The sequence below is a fragment of the Dipodomys merriami genome, unplaced genomic scaffold (assembly GCF_024711535.1).
Source record: "Dipodomys merriami isolate MVZ:Mamm:240054 unplaced genomic scaffold, mDipMer1.0.p SCAF_362, whole genome shotgun sequence".
Taxonomy (NCBI): domain Eukaryota; kingdom Metazoa; phylum Chordata; class Mammalia; order Rodentia; family Heteromyidae; genus Dipodomys; species Dipodomys merriami.
The window spans coordinates 321,879-337,353 of record NW_027205182.1 but is presented as its reverse complement, the minus strand read 5'-3'; the positions used below and the strand labels follow the sequence as shown (position 1 = coordinate 337,353).

At 35.7% G+C, this 15,475-nt stretch overlaps 1 long non-coding RNA gene across 1 annotated transcript in view; it reads right to left on the bottom strand.

Annotated features, from left to right (window-relative positions):
- Positions 1–1,084: 1,084 nt before the first annotated feature.
- The window catches only part of LOC138804419 (uncharacterized), a 304,458-nt gene continuing 290,067 nt past the window's right edge, over positions 1,085–15,475 (bottom strand). Inside the window, exons 4-5 of the long non-coding RNA XR_011365255.1 lie at positions 3,537–3,689; positions 1,085–1,151 (exon numbers count right to left, since the gene is read on the bottom strand). This is a non-coding gene — a long non-coding RNA (uncharacterized lncRNA). The remainder of the gene's footprint in view (positions 1,152–3,536; positions 3,690–15,475) is intronic.

Here is a 15,475-nt window from a genome sequence, read left to right as displayed (position 1 = left end):
AAGCAATCATTCCGGCCATTTGAGGATCTCCAAGGGCATTTCTGTCACTTTGCACAACCTACCCCCCCCCAATACCTCTTCTTAACAATGTTTTCTGAGCTTGTTCCAGGGGAATTGTGTGTGATTCTTTCCTATACAAGTTGTTCTCAAAAAAAATAATAATCATGAAGTGTGAAGTTGTGTAGACGTATCTTGTCTCTAATGATAATAATAATATCTAAGCAGCATCACTCTGCAAAGTTGCATCAATCTTTTTCAGGCTGCATTTAAAATATTGAGATTGTAAGTAATCACTTCTGTCTCCGGTTAGGGTAGAGCAGGAGATATTCCTGTATCTATCCCCAACCGAATTCACTTATGTTTGTTTTTAACTGTCCCTTTTTGGCTTAAAACAGAATGTTCGCATCAAAATGCATGATTGTGCACTTCATAGCGGGAGGAAGTTTAGGCTTAGCATGAGAAAGAAACTTTTAATGGCTCCCTATGGACCAAAGCATTACATCCCAACTCTGCACCATGACATGGACTTCCTCTGAGGCTCCTGAAGGTTTTTATTGTTATAGTTTCACTCACTCTCAGATCACAGGGGAGCCCAGAACTACATAAGGACACCCCATTCACCGCAGTATGTCTAAGTTCCTTTGTTTCACCTCTGTGTTTGTCTGACCTGTCTACTTGGATTTTTCTGTTTGATTAATACCTGGCCCATTTTTTTTCTTACCAACTCCAATCATAAATTTCCTCCCCATAAGAGTTCCCCTGATACTTCCCCAAAGCACTGTTTACCCCTCTTTTGTAACACTGCACATTTTGAGTGGAACTTTATTATCAGTCTTAGCTTTCATCACATTTTATTGTAATTGCTTGTTTATTTCTATTTCTTCCTCTGGTGCACATGAGCTCTTATAAACACCCATATTTTATTCTATGCTGAACAAAGACAAATATTGTTTTGGGTTTGTTTTGTTTTTTGTTTTTTTTATTGCAGTTTTCTTTTTTCCTTTGTACAAAACCAAGAAATGGGGAAATACTGCTTTTGGATTAAATTACAGAGCAATTATTTTCAAGTTAGAACATCTTCTGCCCTTGACAGCTGTGTGCTATTAGTGAAATCAATTAACCTCTCTGAACTTCAACTTCAATTTCTTCACCTGTAAAAAGAGAAAAAAAAGTTATTTCATATAATTGTTGCAAAAACAAAATCAACTATGTTGCATGGAACCCCTTTGGAGAGTTTCTTAAGCTTGTTTATATGAACATTCTATCTCATTAGCATATAGCTTCAGATGCTTATGTATATTATGGTTTCTTTGAAGTACTGAGGGAGAATAAAAGAATCACTTTAGTCTTAACAATTAAGTTATGTACAGCCATCAAATTTGCTCTCCATGAGCTTTTTTATTTTAGAAACAAAAAATGTTTGTGTGTGTGGTGTGTGTGTGTGTGTGTGTGTGTGTGTGTGTGTGTGTGTGTGTGTGTGTGTGTGTGTGTGTGTGTGCCAGTCATAGGGCTTGAACTTTCAGGGCCTAGAACTCTACAGCTTGAGCCACAGTTCCAGTTCTAGCTTCTGGGTGATTATTTGGAGACAAGAGACTCACAGACTTTCCTGCCTGGGATGGTTTCAAATCTGCAGTCCTCAGATCTTAGCCAGGCATGAGCCACTGACAACCCACTATCAATATTTTTAAGTAGATATATTTGAAGACATAATTATAATATTCCAAAATGTTGAAACAAGAAACACTACAGTTTCAATAATAGTGGATCTGGGGATTACTTTACTTTCAACTTTAAGATCAGACTGCACTAATTTCATTTGCAACTTACTTGTGTTTGGTTTATTTAATGTTATTCAAACACAGTGTCTGAAATCTCTTGAGACTTACCTTTCCCCTTGATGATAAGTGTACTTTAATGTAAAAGAGAGGCTAAAGCATTGAGATAGCAGAAACACAATGAGTGTGAAAAATTGCAATGCAGTATGAGGCCTTGGTGCTTGGCCCCATCCCAAATAGGTACCTTCACTCCATATCCAGGTGAATGAAAGGTCAAGGAGACTTTCACCAAGAACTTCCTTCCCTAGATTCATTGTCCCAGGCCAGGAACATAACAAATGGAGGAAGTGCACCCTAGTCAGAAAGCCAAACACCCACATGGCTGTTTATTGCCTATTACATCTAAAGAGACTAAGAGATTAATTTAGAAGCACACTTTGGCTTCACTATGGGCTTCCCTGGGCTGGGAAAAAGTGAAGAAACTTACATTCTTACCCACCATTCAGGGTGTCACTGGTACTGACCTAGTTAGCACAACTTTACACACACAGTGAAAAGAAATAGTCAATCTCCTCAAGTGAATAATAAATCTTGGCTCAAGATCACGAAAACTAGTGACTTTCCAGAGTAGTTAATGTTCTGAAGGGCTATAAGTTTCAGAAAAGAAACATTTGATAATTCCTTGAGAAAGTGGGAAAGCATCAGAACAGAACTGACTTCACTTTCTTACAAGATGACTACAGGAGGTAAAAGTCCATGGCTTACACAGTATTGATCTGCTTGGGCACTGGGGGATTCTGCAGTGATTTTCACATTTCTATCTTTGTTCCTTACACTACTGTACCCTGCACTCAGCCTCTCAGCACTTACACAATGTCACTCAGCACTGTCCTCTGAAAGCAAGGCAAGTAGATGGTTCACTATTTATTACAGTTGTATCTCTGGCCTCTTATAAAGATATGCATTAATCTACGTCTAAAGCTATACAAGTAGCCAAAAGCACTTAATGTGTTTCTTTTGTCTTGTGTCTTTACCTAAAATTGGAAAATATTTTTTCTTCATGTTTTCCTTCATGAGTTGTGTCCTTTTGTATTTGGAAAACAAAATAAACCATTGATTTTTCTTTTCTCTATGGTTTTAATATAACAAGTTGACATGGTTTTATTTATTCTGTGTCTTATCCCAAATGTCATCAAATATGTCAACTGCCTAAGGGAACATTAGACCTTAGGATGACTGTACTATATAAGTAGTCAGACAGTAGCAAACAATAAATACTGTGAATCCAACCCAGACATGAGTCAAATCCCTTTCCCCAATTCTATCTCCTCCGTTCAAATTACAGAAGGGAGTCAAATGTATGTGATCTGGATCCAGTCATGATTTATTTAGGAGCTCCCCGTTGGGCCGAAGCTTGCCTTTCCTGATCCTTGGTAACCACCAGCTCTTAATCAGAGAAGGCGGACTTCAAACAATCTGGCATCTTGGGAATGGAGCATGCATTGTGATTTGTAACTATGTTCCTTTGTCAAGTGCTAAAAACTATGATAAATGTAGGTTAAACAACTCAATCTAGCACTGAGAACTTGGATACTGGGCAATAATTTCAAATAATTTATATAAAAGATATTTTTAAAGGAAAATAACATCTACACTAATAAAGACACATGAGATTGCTTTTGTAAACATTTAAGTATAAAAAAGAAAAAATATTGATAACGTTCAAATAATGGTATAGTTAAATATCCATTCAATACCCACCACTTGTATTTTTATTAACAGTATCAGTGAAACTGCTTGAAGTGATATATGAAGAAAACGTTGTTATTGATAGAACAGTTTTCTGTGTGTCGTGGAGATAATGGAGTAAACAAGCCTTCACCAATGTCTTGGTCTGTTGAATTCCACAGAAACCTAATTCAATTCATAAGAACAAATTTTATTTCAAGTACTATAACAAAGGAAAATGAAAAGATCTTCACTTAGAGGAAGTGAGTTTATAGCATAAATGAAATCAGCAATGTGTTGCTCTGATATATCCATAATGAACTGATATATCCACCAAATTATAATTCCGACACAAATGTTACTTTAAATTTGATCTTAGCAAGTAGGTTTTTCCTAGAAAAATATAAGATGTCTATGTTCAGTAGGAGAGTTTCAAAGAAAGAATGTATCTATGTTTTTCACTAAACATATGCTAGAATATTTACTTGTCATTTCAACTATTTAATTGCAATTTAAAGAAAACTTCCCAACATTAAAATTTTATAAATTATTTTCTTAGTTTTCTGTTTGTTTTAAAACTAGATCTAAAATATGGTAGAAAAATAAATTGGATCCATTGCAAAGCAGGTTATATTCTGTGTTCTTCAAATACTGTTTTTTAAAAATTGTTTCTTAGAAGAGTAAGTGAATGATTTTTTTATCATATAATGTGAAGCTACTACTTAAAGTGAGTCATTGACAACCTGTTATATCTTTATTTGAGAATAATTTGTAAACAATCTGGCTAATGTTAGTCAAATATGATTTAATTTTTTTTTAAAGATACACACTGAGTACTGGTGACTCACGCCTGTAATCCTAGCTACTCAGGAGGCCGAGATCTGAGGATCACAGAAGCCAGCCCAGGCAGGAAAGTCTGTGAGACTCTTTTTTTTCCAATAAACCACACCTCCCCTCCCCAAAATGAAGTGGAGCTATGACTGAAGTATAGAAAACTAGCCTTGAGCAGAGAAAAACTCAAGGTCAGGCTGTAAGAGAGACAAATTGATTATTTTTCTTCAAATATTCTGAGAGTCAATAATTTTCCAAGTATAAATGTTAATATTTTCCTTATATGTACAACCTTTATTAATAGCTTTACTATTATATTAATAAGTAATATCTAAAATTATTTGGTAATATAGTACTAGTAGTGTTCAATGTCCTTTCAATGGATTAACTCATCTTTTATTTATAATATTTGCCATATGAATATACAATGTGCCATGATCAGATTTCCTAGCCATGGGCTAGGAAGAATTATCTCTAATTTCCAGATAAGAGAATAGAGATACAGAAAAGTAAACTATTCGTCAGCAATCACAATGTGACAGAATGATGCATGGGATCCTTGTAGAACTATTTCCAGATTCAGCATTCTGTCACTAATTTTGCAAATCACACCCTCTTCATATGTGACAGTCTGTTACTTTTGGAGTTGATCCTTTGTAGTTCTGCTAAAGTCCAAATATGATCAAGACTGGAAGATGTCCATTTATTATGACAAATGCAGGCAGAGCAATACAAGGGTTCCACAGCTAAGGTGCCTAACAGAGCAACTATTTTGCCAAGAGGTAACAGTAATGTGCCATTCAATATGAATATATATGCATATATCTATATAGATATGTATATGAAAATCTGGATCATATCTCAAAAGCCATACTAGGTTTGCCTAGCTTTATATCATCTACCATTTTGCTATAACTGGAAAGCAGTGATGACTCAATTATTGTGAGTAGGACTCAAACTAAACTGAGCATGGAAGGAATAGGAGGCCTGCTCTTTCTAAGTAACCTTCAATACACTACACAGGCACATCCATCTTTGAAGTTGTACCAATTAAATTAGTATTAAACAGAGGTGAAAGTAAGCCTGTAACTGCTTGTAGTAGGGATTCTGATTAAAATTCTCATGAGTGTGTGAAATGTCACACACAATACCATATATGAAACCCCTCTGAACCATTAAAGTACACTACTCATAAAATAAATAAATACCAGGAATGTAAAATAGATCCTGTCTGGGAGGACAAACAGGGTGCCTAAAGGAGGATAAATATTGCCAAAATATGGAACAATAAAGCTTGCTGAGATTGGTTTAGAAAGGAAGAAGTGAGCCTGATCATGGTACGTTATGTATCCATAGAAACATGTTGGATCAATTAAAATGTGAGAAAAAAATCATATAAAAATGCATGATTTTTTGGGCCTGGCTCACAAAGAAACATGGGTCCCATGGTTTTTCTTATTTGCAATAACTAGAATATGTCTGGGACAAGTAGAAAAGGTCAAAAACTATGTACATATGACCAGATAAGATGCAGTTAAGCGAAATGAACCCCAAGATAGGGACACAAGTGGGTTTTTCTTTCTTTCTATTGTTTCTAATGTATATAAGGTACCATGTGATTTTTTTTGTTGCTTTGTATGTTCCTCCCCCACAGTATAACTCCTGTGTTCACTGTATTTGATGTTGGTATAATTTGGGGAGAAGAAGGGAAAAAAACAAAATGCTTACATAGGGATACAGGTTGACCCATTGTAACAATGAGATGTAGAAGACACTATGTTGAAAAATGAACTTTACAATTTAGGTGGGGAGGGGGGAGTGTAGTTGTGGAGGTGAGAGGGAAGGGATGAGAGGGGAAAAACAAAGGAGGAGACGACAATGCTCCATAGGAAATGTACTCATTCCCTTGCTCATGTAACTGTAACCCCTCTGCACAGTATTTTAACAATAAAATCTTATAAAAAATGGATGACAAGCCCAATGCCAGTCACCAGATAGTAAAGCCAGATAGTAATCCTTAGGAGGCTAAGATTTGAGATCAAGGTTTGAAGCCAGTAGGAAAGTGCATGAGAGTCTTATTTCCAATTAACAAGTAAAACCCTGGAATTGGAGCTATGCCTCATATAGTAGAGCACCAGTCTTGATGAGAAAATGCCAACCAAGAGTGCAAAGTCCTGAGTTCAAGCCTCAGTACTGGCACAAATAAAATTAAATTAAACTAAATTAAAAATCCACAATATTCAGCAGTGAGTAGAGCAGTGAATGATACTGTCTCTATTTCTGGCTTGGGGGATTTATTTCAAAACATTCTATGTTTGGAAGGGTAGTTTTAGTATTATTTTTATGTAACAACATACCACAGGCAACATATTCAATTTTACACACAAATATGTGTACATATATATTAATTAAAATTAATTTAATAATTCTCCACAGAAGGAACAAAGACAGCAAAAAGTCAGAGGTAGGAAAGGCCAAGAGGTGATTAGGGTCATATAGCATAAAGTCTTCTGGGACATACTAATGGCTTGACATTTTAGTCTGAAGTAAAAAGAAAAGAGTAGACATTCAATGAAGCTTTAAGAGACTCTACAGACTCCATAGACTTCTTGATGAAGAACAGACAGAAGGACCAAGACTGAAACAGTGAAAACAACTGGGAGGATACCAAGCAGATCCTCAGAGGGATAAGATGGCAGCTCTTGTCCAGTGTTAGCAGTGAAATAATGCAGAGGCTAACATTCTCAAGATAAACTCTAGAGCCAAATATCAAACTGGAAAGATCATATGAAGAAGAAAACCAAGAGAAGGCAGTTATAGCAGTATAACTTTAGAAATTCTGCCAAAAAGCAGCAGTGTTTACACTATGGAGAATGACAAAGTCATTCAGTCTGAGAATTTTGTTTGCTGCTGTGAGGCTGTACGAAGAGATGGCTGTACAAGCTAATTTGCCTGTGGCCTTTGATAAACAGGGTGAGGCCAACAAGGGCCACGGAACACACAGCTGTGCATCACAGAAAGTTTTTTGCCACCTGATAATCTGAGTATATAATTGTATATAGCAGGGCGCCGGTGGCTCAAGCCTGTAATCTTGCTACTTAGGAGGCTGAGAGCTGAGATCACAGTTCAAAGCCAGTCCAGGCAGGAAAGTCTGTGAAACTATCTCCAATAAACCACTAGAAAACCAGAAGTGGTGCTGTGGCTCAAGTGGTAGAGCGCTTGCCTTGAACTGAAGAGCTGAGAGACAGCGCCCAAGCCCAGAGTTCAAGGCCCAGGACTGACCAAAACAAAAATTGTATATAGACAGACAGACAGACAGATAGATAGATAGATAGATGTAATGATTGAATGAATACATTTAATTGCCAAATACATCATGCCTATTTTTTGTGTTATTTTGCAATGATGGGATGAAACACAAAGACTTGCACATGCTAAGTGAGCTTTCTCGCATGGAGCCAAGTTCTCTTCCCAATCATGCCTGCTGTTTAATAGTAACATTCACAACTTTAATGTACATGTAGAAATAATTTCATATACCCCCTAATTTATTAGCCCCAAAACATTAATAAAACTGAAACGAAAAGTGTGAGCTTCTTTTTGATCTAGTGTCCATGTAAAGGTTCCCTATCTTAATGATTCACCTTGAGTCTTGCGCTGAAAGCGAGTTACTTTGCACCATCAGGTACTCAGAAAGAGAATAACACAGACACATCAGCCATAACTATTCATTTGCTTGATAAATGTTTCCCGAGTGCCCAATATATGTCAAGTACTGCATATAGTGCCCAATGGTGGAGTTACCTGATTCTGCATCTGCTGATCACAGTTCTTCAAAGAGAAAAGAGACTGAGTATATCATTACCAGTGCTGAGCTGGTATAAGATTGTGTACAGGAAAGGCAAGGCTCCACACAGCACTTACCACTAAATGCGCTGGGTAACATTTGCAGGCGAGCGCACGCGCACGCGCGCACGCGCACACACACACACACACACACACACACACACACAGTGCGCATGTACCATGCGTGTGTGTGTGTGTGTGTGTGTGTGTGTGTGTGTGTGTGTGTGTGTGTGTGTGTGCCAGATCAGTGGTTAAACTCAAGGCCTAGGGACTCTGAATTTTTTGCTCAAGGCAAGCATTCTACCAGTTGAGGCAAACCTTCACTTCCAGCTTTTTGTGGTTAACTGAAGATAAGACTCTCCAAGGACCATCTTGCATAAGCTGTCTTTGAACCTCAATCCTCAGATCTTAACATTCTGAGTAGCTAGGATTACAGATGTGAGCTACTGGTATGCCCCACTGTGACACAGGATACAAATTTGGCTAGGGAGCTGATAGTTTCTTCTCTCTCTCTCTCTCTCTCTTTTGTTTTTGTTTTTGTTTTTTTTTTTTTGCTTAAAACAACAGACATTTATTGTCTTAGTTCTGGACACCAGAAAAGACACCTTCTGAGTGATTTAAAATCAATGTCTATACTTTAGCTATTAACTACTTCAATAATTTCAGTATGTCTCAGCAACAGAAAACAATTCATTGTTTTGGGTTTGTTGTTACTGTTCTTTTTGGGTGGAGGGCTGGTTATTTTAATCACTAATATGCAAAAATATTCATTGAAGAGTGAGTGAATTAATGAAAACAAAGAAAGAAACTAAATAATAGAATTTGGGGAATAGGGAGAAAATCTGAGAAAATTTCAAAAGCAAGAAATCTGACCAGCATCTGTTGTCCTTCTACCTCTCAGACACATCCATAATTTTTGCAGTCTCCATAAATTACCCAGCTGTAGTTTTCTGTGACAGAGTAATATTTTGGAAACTTACAGATTGTCTCTGGTGCTTTTCAACATGTAGTAAGAGTATAAAAGCTATAGCTGTCTATACAGATACCTATTTAAGCACTACTTGTCTTTGCCTCTGTTTTGTGACTTCATTTTGCTCAATCTAAGTAAATTGATTTTAGAGACAGAAAGAAGAAACATTTTTTCCTAAAATTAACAAATGTAGGAAATAGCTAATTTTCTTCAAAAGATAATCATTTTAATATGTTCCCTTCCCAATCACAAGTCTCCAAGCTTTCTTACAGATACAATAAGGCCACACAGCCTTTGTAGCATGCTATGATGGTTACCATGGTTATATTTCAAAATAAATAACAGTGTGCTTTCCATGACTTACTCTGTCAGGGCCTTTGGCAGAGTAAATTATGTATCTCTAAGGTTTAAGAAGTCTCTTTTTGTTGTTTGATGCTTTCTCTTTTTCTGTTTAATAGTGAAGAATACAGAAAAAATTACTGGGTATAACAGTACCTGAGTACCAATCAGCTAGAGTAAGTAATTTTTTGTATTTCTCATTTTTCTTTTTATACTTTGCTTATTCAATAATTAAAACTTTAACATCTGAAATGGAAATTTCTGGAGTTTTTCTTCCATGATCTTTATAATCCCTGTTCTTCCTTCTACCATTTTCCACAGGCAAAAAACAAAAAAATCTTATGTTTCATTTCATTTCATATCTTTGTACTTTTTTTCCCCTGATCTGTACCTATGCACAAAGAAAAGTATTACTGTGTAGCAACCAACAGTCCATGTTCCACTCAACAATGCATATGAAGAGATTCACTTAGATTAATGTCTATAGATTCCCCCTGATAGATGGTTAAAAGTTTAAAATCTTAAAAAAAATTTCTGTTCTGAGGTTAAGAAACAATCTATAAAATGGGAGAAAGTATCTGTAAAGTGTGTATCCACTGAGGATTAATTAACATCTAGAATTAATAAGGCATTAAAATGAATGAATACCAAAGCCCCCAAAATCAAATTACAAAATGGACTGAACAGATATTTCTCAAAACAAGACCAAGGGCCAACAAATACATGAGAAAAAAGCTGCATCTCACTATTCATCGGAAAACTGTAAGACAAAACCAAAACTTAGAATAGCTATTATCCAAAAGATGAGAATTGACCACCTCTGGCAAGAATAACAGGGAAAGAGGAACTATTTTTACATTGCTGATGAGAATGTAAATTATTCTATAACTTATGGAAAACAATATGGAGATTCCTCAAAAAAAAATACTAGAACCTTATCATGATCAAGTAAGTCTATTGCTACTGTGTATATACTCTAAGGAGATGAAAATTTCATACGAAAAAGGTACTTGTGGTGTTTATTTTTAGCACTAATGACAAAAATGCACTAAAGCCACATGTTGATTACAGTATTCTTAAGAATATCAGCCCAGATGCCTATCAGCAGATGATTGGATGAAGAAAATATGATTTAAATACATGCTGCAAATGCACAATGGAATTCTATTCAGTCTTGAAACAGAATGAATCAGTGTCATTGTTTTCAGGATCATGGATGTAACCAGAGATTATTAAATTCAACAAAATAAGCCAGATAGAGAAGGATAAGCACCAAATGTCTTCATTCATTCTCTGCACCAACTGTTTTTCAGAACATATTTTAAAGTATTGTATAATAGTTGTATTATATGGTAAGGCCCCCAGGCTTCATAATTATATTGAAACTTCTGTGTGTGTGTGTGTGTGTGTGTGTGTGTGTGTGTGTGTGTGTGTGTGTGTTGGCTTTTGCTTTAGAAATTCCATGAGAAAACTGTCCACATATAATATCATGTTATTTTTTATATTTATCTTCAATAATTTTGAAAAGTTTACCTCCCAAATTATTAATGTTTTGCTCTTAAATTTTACTACTTGATAGCCATATCATACCATGTCATAACAACATTTTGGATAACCTTATGGTAATTTTATTTTCAACTTTTTGCCCTTTTTAAAGCATTTATATAAGCTACATCTGTGTTAAATTTGGTAATATAATTCATAAATATGTCTTGTATAGTATCTACTTGTCTTTATATCTAGAAATTCATGAAATAATTTGTTATAATTATTAATAAAATGTGACTATTTACAAAATGCTTTTATATTTTTATTTAGAAGTATTTTTCTTGTCTTACTTTTTTCATTTTCTATCAAGTATTGGGTCAATTTTTCTCTCTTTTTTCTCCTTTCTTTCTCTCTGTCTTCTCTTTCCTTTTTCTGTCTTTTTCTCTCTCTTTCCTTTTTTTTTGTAGTACTCAGGTTTTCAACTTAGAGTTTTACTCTTGCTAGGCAGATACCACTTGAGCTACCCCACACTCCCAGTCCTTTTGGCTTTAGTTATTTTTACTATAAGGTCTTACAATTTTGCTCTCAAGTTATCTCCTATTTATATCTCTTGCATAACTAAGGTGATCAGAGCTTACCACCATGGCACAATTATTGGTTGAGATGGTAGCCTCCTTCCTAGGAAGCATGGCTCAAATCCTAGAGTGCCTGCCTATAAACTCTTGTGCTCAAAGCTTTATATTACCAAAAAAGTGATGGTATCTTACTAACTTTTGCCTGGGTGTGCCTCAAACCCTGAGCAGTTAACATTATATACTGAGCAACATTTCAGAATTATTGAAGATAAATATAAGAAATAACATTATGAGACTATATGTGGACAGTTTTCTCATGGAATTTCTAAAGCAAAAGCCAAACACACACACTCATGGAAGTTCTAAAGCAAAAGCCAAACACACACACACACACACACACACACACACACACAGAAGTTTCAATATAATTAGGAGGCCTGGGGGCCTTACTATATAATACAACTATTATGCAATACTTTTAAAATATATTCTGAAAAACGGTTGGTGCAGGAACGCATGTTTTCTTTAGAGCTTCCTGACTTACAATATTTAATTTTCATGCACATGCTCATGTTCTCTAATAAGAAATGACTTTACATTTTTAATATTTACCCTACAACATTTAATGTTAATATGGAGTATATGTGGTCCCAACAAAATCTAAAATATTCACTGTTTTTTTTTTTTTTTTGAGGGAGAGAGTTCCTGGGATTATTCCATGTATTTTCCCCCAAGTAAAAGGGAATTAAACATCCTTTAACCATCTTCTAAACTCATCTTTAATCATCCTTAAAGGCCTGAGTTACATTTTATTTTACTTAGAATGGCCACTTAAGTTGCTCAAGAGTGCATGTAACATAATATTCCTTTCTGTATGGTCATGTTCTTCCATTTGAAAGACATCTTTATAGCACGGGGTTCTCAATTATGAATTCTTACCCTTTATTTTTCTGAAATTATCTTACTTATTTCTCTCTTGAATGCTATCCAGCTGGCCAGAATTACTTCTTCCTGAATAAATGCAAAAAATTGAAAAATCCTCTAGACAGAAGTGTAGTGATAATGAAAATTCTAACTGATAAAAGAAAAATAAAACTACCCATACTGTTTAAAAGCACATATATTATATTTTTATGTTACCTATATTATAAGCATAGCTAACATGAATCAAAATCTAATGAAGTTTGTTCTAAACTATTGATTGTCAATTTTAGAAATGAAAATAGGAGTGTCAAAATTATGTAATTTGAGCAAAGTCACAGATAAACTGAAAGAGCTGTAATATAATACTGGGCCCTGAACTGAGGCCATTCCACAGGGTATGAATAGACTTCAAAACCATCAATACAGAAGCAGAACACTACAGGATAGATTGCAAAGCTCCAACCTAGGAACAACAGAAGTTTCCAAAACAGGAGATTCAAGCGAACATCAGACAGGCAGATTTGAACTAAGAATGCTGACTATTCTGATCTTAAGTAAGAAATGGCATCCAGCCGGGCACTGTTGCCTCACGCCTGTAATCCTAGCTGAGAGCTGAGGATCACGGTTCAAAGCCAGCCCGGGCCAGGAAACTCCATGAGACTCTTATCTCCAATAAACCACTAGAAAACTGGAAGTGGTGCTGTGGCTTAAGCGGTAGAGCACTCACCTTAAGCTGAAGAGCACAAGGAAAGCACCTAGGTCCAGAGTTCAAGCCTCATGACTGACTAAAAAAAAAAAAAAGAAAGAAAAAGAAATGGCATCCAATGAACTTAAGACTACCTTGTTTTTACTCTCGTGTTTCTAGATCTTAATTTGTAAGCTCACATGGAAATTTATTGTAAAAGCTCATGTTGCTACCACCCTGATTCTTACTTTTTTCATTTAAAAGTTATTACGTGCATTGGTGTCTTTTTCTCTTAGAGTTTCAATCTCAAATTCTATGGTTTTCACGTTGTCCCTAAACAACTCAGAGGTAAACTTCAGGAACAAGCTTGATGAAGGATGCTTAGAGACTTTGCTTCTCCAGTTTTACCACAGAACGTTTTCCAGTTAGTGGGCAGTTGGCCTAGGTTCTGAAATGTCCTTTTATCTGTTCCTTCTTTGTCTAAAGGTAGCAAACAGAAAGCCCTCAAAACTTTTAAGTTCTTTTTCATGAGGTATCTTGCTTCAGTTTAATCCCATTGAATCTACTCCCTATCCTGAGTTTGTCTGATCCTGCTACCACACAATCTTGAACCTAATCACTGCTTCCTGCTTCCTGGTCCTAGATCTCTATAGGTCAGTTAGTCAAAAGACAGACATATATTTGTCTTCAGCTTTTGGACCACAAAATCATCTTGAACTGATTTCAGTATGGATGTTCACAAAATCATCTTTTTTTTTTTTTGGGGGGGGGGTCCGGTCATGGGGCCTGAACTCAAGGCCTGGGCGCTGTCCCTGAGCTCTTCAGTCCAAGGCTAACGCTCTACCACTTGAGCCACAGCACCACTTCCGGCTTTTTTCTTTTTGCTTATGTGGTGCTGAGGAATCGAACCCAGGGCTTTGAGCATGCAAGTCGAGCGCTCTACCACTGAGCCACCTTCCCAGCCCCACAAAATCATCTTGAACTGAGGTCAATATGGATATGTTACCCCTAGATTGTCCTCTATTTTACTCAGAAGCAGCTAATTCAACTTAAAGAAACTAGTTCTCACTTTAATTGATGGGACTGTGGTAATAGGAAAAGATTTTCTCTTCAAGAATTTAACTTGGCCAAGATGAATGCTAACGACTACTGGCCATCTCTGCTTAGCTAGTGAAATCAGCTTAGCTAGTAGATTCTCCACTGCTATGGTTGACACAACTCCAGAAATGGAATTCCATGCTCTACACAAAGTGGTTGTGTAGTTCTTAAACATGCTAGGCCATCAAATAGTGATTATAACCCTGGTGTTGTTTAGTACCTGCACTGGTCAAACATAACTACTCAAACTAGGTCATTTTTACAACATTTTATTTGAATGTGTTTTGAAATTCCTGCTACCTTAATTTGCTGTATGAAATGTTGTTTGATTATGTGTGGATGAATCAATATAAAAAGACAAGGGACAGTAAGGCGTTACTCTAATGTAGTAAGCTTAGAAATCATAGATTTCATAGATTTCTATGTGGATGGTTTGTGCTACAAGGATAAAGAGAAATCTGGAAAATAAACATGTTCAAAGAAAAGATTCTAACACTACAAGTATTGTAAATGAATATTCATTTCTGTTTTAAGAAATAATAAAGTACTTAAAATGTGTTATTTTGCGTGATACTCATCTTTGCCAGTTTATAAAAACTTTTTCAATTATCCACTAGCAATAAGATTCATTAACTTTTATTCTTTATTGTTTCATTAGCTATCAGAAAAGTAGTGAGAGTGAAAACATTTAGAGAATTTGCTTGTTTCTAAGGGTAAAAATGAGATTAAAATATCGGATTTATTCAAGAAATCACTTTCTTCACTTTGAATAAAATTGATATACCCTTCCTCTGTCCAGATCAAGAGATGTGGGTTCAGTGATGTGCCTCTTATGGTTCCTCCAGTACACATTGGGATTTCTGGGGCAAGTCCAGAGATCATGAAGTCAGGAAAGCTTGAAAATATTTTCTACCACTTAGTTGGTACAGAGTACAGATTTAAATATTTCAACACAAAAGCTATAGCTCTATGCTAGAGACATACGAGTTCACTGTCATAGCCTTTGTACGACTCTGAGTATGTCTTTATAAGTATGTTTTATCTCAAAAATAGTCCTTCAGAAATTTCAGCCAGTCTATATGTAAATAAGTAGAAAGAAAACATTTAACAGTGTCTGTTTTGGAGATTTGTTTTTCTTAATCCTTTTGTTTATAGGAATAATATCTATGTAAGCAAAATGAATTTGTTATATATAACTTTTGATTATTTTTAAATT